Here is a 6,434-nt window from a genome sequence, read left to right as displayed (position 1 = left end):
AATTGGGATAAAAGAACATTGCATTTTATTCATTTATGGTGAACTTTTTGCCATCACACCACATCAAATTTTGACTGCAGAGACTGCTGGGTACTTGCTATGCTCTCATATGGACTTATCTTTACATTGCTTGAGTTTGTTCACTTTCATTTAAAGGTGCAAACCTAAGTTGTGCTGCCACACTCACACAGTTTAGAGAAAAGTAGAGTTCTCAATATATCCAAACAAGCCATAGTTGATCAGTCTTTTTCTAATTGTACTGTAATGAACTTCAAAATTTAACATGCTAAGTGAGGTCTGTCAGTCTGAGGTGTAGCGGTCTGCAGCAATGAGGTGTGGGGGGGTTTGCAGAGCTACATCTCAGACTAACCTTGGGGTGAATTTGCATGGACGTTCCCTCCTAGGAAGACTGCTATCTGTCTTGAATGTTCCTCATTGTAGAATGATATAATGGCCTTATACCACTTTCCAGATTGATGGGCAGCAGCAGTTGCTTCTCTATGATCTTGCATTGTGTTAATACACACCTGAATCCTCCAGACCAGCAAACACCCAAAACGTCTATTTTCATAGAGGTGCTCACACTTGCTGATGAACAATTTATCAAATGCATTTGATTAGAAGCAACTGGCTTCTACTTACCTTCTTATATGTAACTCCATTAAGGGTGCGCTTAGTTATTAAAACACTGCTTGTGCATTTTGGCTTAACTTTTATTAAATAAATAATGACACAATGTAATATACCACCTTGGTTACCTCAGCTTGTATTTACATGACCTTCTAAGGACTCTTTTATTCTTATAATATATCAAAAATTAAAATCAACAGAGGGTGTACTTTCTTTTTCCAATAACTGTAGCTGGCAGTCTAAAGACCATTTTAGCATGCTTTGCTGTCTGGTGACGAGAAAGGTTTAGTGTAGTCATGTATTGTAGTGATGTTCATTTTCTTAGCAAGCAAGCAAACAGAATATTTCCAAAAAATTCCAAAGTATTAATTAAAACAAAATTAAACTCCTGAGGGCTCTTGTGACTGGTGCTGCGGTTATTTCTTTAGTTTGTTGCCATTTGGAATAATACGCAGGCGTTTGAGGTCCACCATCTGGAACACTGGAGCGGTTTTGGCCCTCTGTCAGTCACTGAAGCTCACAGTATTGTGCAGGAGTCAGTTATTAGTCAAGACCATATGGGCTTCCCAACAAAACTAGAATACCCAGGCTTCACTGCGGTGTCGTGGCATCTGCTCTGCAAGACATTTTCAATAAGCTAACATTATGGGCTGAGCTTTGACAACCTGCAATCACATTATCAGCTCTATAATATTTAACAGTCTCACTGTAACTGCTTCTCTCACACGGTATGAATTATCTAATGCATGTTTTTTTCTTTAGGATTTCTATTTTATACTTTATGAATCGTTCATCTTTTCCGCACCTGCCCTTGGGTTTTGTCATCACACATCTCATCTCTGTGACCTCCTTCCTCTCATCTCCCTCCATGTTTCCATGTGCTTGCTCAGCACGTTTCCACCTGCATTCATAATCCACTGTATGGTCTTACAGTCTGCTCGCTTTGTCCTAATTTCAGACAATCCTCTCTCAGCTAACAAGTCAAATTTAAATCATCCATTATCACTACTTAACCAAGCCGCCATGGCAGATTTACCCGTCGAAGGTCACTTTTTGTTCATGCTTCCTGTGTATTAAGCGTGGTCGCCCATAGAAAGTGATTTAAAATCGTTTATGCATTGTCTAAAAAATATCGGATGTGGTCTGTGAAATAGTTTTTTTTTAACCGGTCTGTGGGTGAAATGTTCTGTTTGGAAAATATATTTGGCTTGATCTCCTTCACTGTATACATTTCTTTAATCTTGTCTTTTTATCTGGCACCAGGGATTTCTTCATCTTAGGCAAATTATCAGTCAAGTGATGATGCTCATAAAACCTTGACAGGTACCGTGTGCTCTTCTGAGATTACATCGATTCACCAACGGTTCGAGTGAAAGCATGCAAAAGAGTAAATGCTTTAATATAGCCTGTGCTCAGTGTGGTTTACGATAATGGATGGAGTTCCCACGGAGCGTGAGCCGCCTCATCAGAGCAGTGTCACAAGGTGCTCCTTTATTCTCACACAGTCTCAAGATTCATGTTTGCTGTTAGGAAACGATGAGCACTCGATGTGTTCGAATACAACTCAAAGCGTACAATTTTTAAGATAAGCACTTACCATAAATATGTACGCATTTTATAGTCAAGTCGAGCAACACCCCTCTCCTCATCCTGGTGGATGACATAAAGACACGATCAAAAGAAAGTTTCCACAAGAGTCTATCCTTATTCTACACCCGTGCCACTTCCATAGGTATTACTTAAGCGAGTAAGTAGCAGCCATGTGCTGCTAGCATACAAAAAGAACCCAGACCCCCATTTCAGACTGTGCAGACCTCTGTTATGATGTTAAATATTACAGTAAAGTACAATTTTTAAAAATGACTGAACAAGTGTGGCTTGTTTGGAAGGGTTACCATGTGAAAGTCTCTTCTCTTTAAAACAACATGTCAGGTTAGGTTTGCTGAAAAAACACAAAATACTTTTGGAACATTGTCCTTTGGAGAGACAGGACTAACACCTCATACCAACCGTAAAGCACGGTGGTGGACGGGTGATGATTTGGGCTTTTTGGCAGCCACAGGACCTGCGCACCTTACACTCAATGAGCCAACCATGAATTCCACTGTATACCATATTGTAGAGTTAATCGTGAGGCCTTCTGTCTGACAGGAAACGCATTGTGGAAATTGGCTCATGCAACAGAACAATGATCCCAACCAGACCAAGAAATCTATAACAGAATGGCTAAAAAAGAAAATAATAAAAGTGGTCCAATGACTCAGTCAGAGTTCAACCTTCAACCTTATTTAAATACTGTGGCAGGAATTTTAAAAAATTCTTCCATAATGATGTGACAGACTGATAAAGTCATACTGAAAGTGATTATTTCACGTAGGTTGCTATAAAGGTGGCTCTACAAGATACTGAATCGTGGGGTTTACTAAGGTTTTCACTGGACATTATTTACTATGTGACACTACAAATTGTTAGGATATTCTGCAATATTTATTTATACCACTACGGGCAATGCTGCAAATTATTAACCGCTTTAATGCAATATTGGATTTTTATAAATACATTTCTGCATCAGTGTAATGAACCACCTGGAGGTATTTAATTTCCTGGAATGGACAGAAAACCCCTTTTTCATGTTTTCTTAAGTTATTACATCTGATCATTTATTCATGTTCTTGAAAACTTCAACTATAATATCCAACGATACAAAGTTGTGAAGCGCGAGGGGTCGCTGGTTCAGGAACTTATTTTCTTTCAATAATATTCTCAGTGTACCTTCGCTGCATTAATGTATCAACCCTATGGGTTCATGCACAGACCGGCAGTTTTAATCCTTCTTCTATTGACTTTTATTTTAAAGTAAACTTCAGTTGAAGATTAAAGCTGGAGAGTTTCTTGCTGATTCAGAAGCACTAAAAGTATGAAAGATACATTTTATTTCCAAACTTAAATAACTCTTCTGTTTTAAACTCTGATCCTAATGTGGTTGTCACAATACTAGAAATTCAAACTCGATAGCGATACCCCAAAAAATGCTAGATACTCAATACTAGTTTCTTTACCGTAGGTGAAAACTTTTTTTTTGTAAGATTAAAACAAGGCAATGTTTTTTTAGCCTTTATTTATAGCAAGACAGACCTGTTTCTGACAAACATATTAAATTTAAATTTAAATTTCTTAGCTTCAATTAGGTACTTTGAGAGAACCATAATACACCTGAGACACAAATATAAGACAAAAATGATTACTGCCTGCAGGCAGGAGTAATGACATCTGACGTTAGCTATGGCTGCTAACTGCTACAGTACCCTAATAATAGCAGAGCGCTAATGTGGTTATCAGTTGACTGCTAACACTTAGCCAGGTTAACGTTTATGATAACTGTTCAGTACTTAAGTGTTGTTAAAACGGGAGCTTTACTGACCTCTCAAAATTCCTCATGAAGTGTTGTTCAGCATTGTGAAGGTCAGCTACTGCCAGTGAGAGGAGGGGGCAGCGCGCCTGCCTGTCTGCAGCATCTTTGTGTCAGCTGGAGGAGTCGAGGACAGCTGCTGGTGCTTGCTCTGCTAGTAATTTTTTAGCAACAATTAGGTGCTGAGTATTGATTTTGGTATGGTAGTTTGTTTTTTGACAATCCTAGTCCTACATATAATTTAACCAAAAGAAATTTAAGCCATAGATGTGCTTTCACTGAAAGTCACTTAACATTATATAAAGAAAACAGAATGGGACTCTAGCACTGGTTGTACTTCTCTCAAGGCACTATATATATATATGATAATCATGCCTCTTCTTATTTATTTTTTCTTGTACTTCTAAATCAAAGGTATAAAAAATATCTAGCATAGGGGGCAAAAATATTTTAAAAGGTAGTGTAACTACAGCAGGTTGCTGTCCCACATCCCCCAGACGCCTGACCTAGCGCTCTGACGCCCTGCTGTCCTGACCTGGTGAATATAGGACAGTGTCTGGTATTCATCTGTTCATTTAATTCAACTTTAATTTATTAAAGTTGATCTCCTATAATGTGATTGATAATTCATATTTGGTGGATGTCACAGGACGTAGAACAGCACGTCGAGGTCAGTGGAAATAGATCAGGTGGATGCATATGCCATCTGTGATCAGAGTCAATGCTGGAAAAATATACTGTATTTTTAACAAATGTTTGTATAGTTCAGGTTACAGAAGTAAAGAAAAAGATAAACCAAACTTATAGCATAGTAATAAATATTATTCAAATTTTCTACAGCATAAATATCATAATAGTCACATTTTCTGGAAATCTTACCATAACAACCTGACACCAGAACAATTTCAGAATAATACATTGGAATTATATTTTATTAGATACTTTTTGGCACCACTCAGTACACTGAAATGGAAAATGTATAGTATAATCCGGATTAATCTGGCACATTTTGTAGCAGTAGCTGAAGCCGCTAATCTCAGTTTGATCAATGAATCATACCTTCATTTAAAAATGCAGTAGGTGTTGGTGAGTGGGTGTGCCTGAGGATAAACGGGTCTTTATTGAAGCTGAAAACCAACGGCAGCCTTTGCAGTCCTTGAAAAACGCAGGTTAAGCGGTGAGGTCCTCTCAAATGCTGGTTCAGTTCTGTCTCTTATTCTTTAAGGACATTCACAAGGCTGCCTACCTATTCAGAAATGGAAAGCCCACATGGATTAAAACATCAAAGCGCACTCGGTGCTCTGTTGAACTGCACAAAGTTGCTGTGTTTCCTCGCTGTCGATACGTGTCTGGAATGCATTATGAGCGAGGGCGAGCTGGATTGTGGAAATAAAAATGAAATAAAAACACCAGAGCCATTTTGTGTTCTTTGTAAATCTTGGGGTGGTAAGAATCAGATAAATTAATAATGCCATAAGGTTTGGCTTGCTTTCTCCTCCTCTACTTCACCACCTCTTTCCTCGGGCTGCTTCTGCCCCTTGTGTGTATTTTTGAAAATTGCCTTCATTGCTGCAGACCGCTTCAATAATTCACATGAAAGTTTTAAAGCACAGTAGATGATCTCGAGAACATTAAGTCTGAGCAAAAGGGAAAAATAAATAAATAAATGATTGAAAGTTTCCCATATTTTCTTCTTTCATGTTTCCTCGTTTTGCACTACTGCGGGAAAGTCTTATGCTGAGTGGAAAAAGACAAACAGCCACAGTGTGAACATATTAGGCAGAAAATCATTATTTTTGCTGTGAAAATGAAATTAAAGAAAATAATGTGACATTGTGGTTTGTGGCTTCTATCACATAACTGGAGATGTATTTATAGTATGGTTTTGTTACACTTTAGTTTTGTGGAAAAGTGAAAATTCATATAATCAACCCAAATTATTTTCTTTAGGAAAAAAAAGTTACCCATATTCTCCGTGTGAAACTAGTTGGCAGCTTCCTGAGAGCATAACCTCTGTGAAATTCTTTAAGGAGAAAGAACTTTTTTAAATGTACCTTTTGTTCAGCTACTGTGCTTCAAAACTCTGGACACAGTTTGGTGCAATAAAGACACTGAGTTTTTTTATTGTGCAAGAGTGCTGCATAAATGAATATGTCAGTGTAGACAAGGACAGGAGTTTGTTCTTTGGCATTCAAACTTCAACTGCTGTACAAGATTAAAAAGAAAAGAAGGGAAAAAAGTTTAAAACATTTATGCACTTCATTTAGATATTTTAATATTCCAGGTTCATCTCAAGATTATGGTCAAATATAAGGATTTTTAAAAACATATATTTTAAAAAAATAACTAAATATTAGTATATACTAGCAGTGGGGATGTGGTTCTGCTCACCTGA

General features: G+C 37.6%; 1 long non-coding RNA gene across 1 annotated transcript; it reads right to left on the bottom strand.

Moving 5' to 3' along the window:
• Positions 1 to 708: 708 nt before the first annotated feature.
• Positions 709 to 4,558, bottom strand: LOC120440052. Its single transcript, XR_005612924.1, has 3 exons — positions 4,052 to 4,558; positions 2,228 to 2,280; positions 709 to 1,246 (listed from the first exon to the last, which is right to left on the bottom strand). It is a non-coding gene; the product is annotated as an uncharacterized LOC120440052 (long non-coding RNA).
• Positions 4,559 to 6,434: the final 1,876 nt, after the last annotated feature.

This window comes from Oreochromis aureus, linkage group 4 (assembly GCF_013358895.1).
Source record: "Oreochromis aureus strain Israel breed Guangdong linkage group 4, ZZ_aureus, whole genome shotgun sequence".
NCBI lineage: Eukaryota > Metazoa > Chordata > Actinopteri > Cichliformes > Cichlidae > Oreochromis > Oreochromis aureus.
Note: the sequence above shows the minus strand (reverse complement) of the source record. Positions and strands in the feature narration are given on the sequence as shown.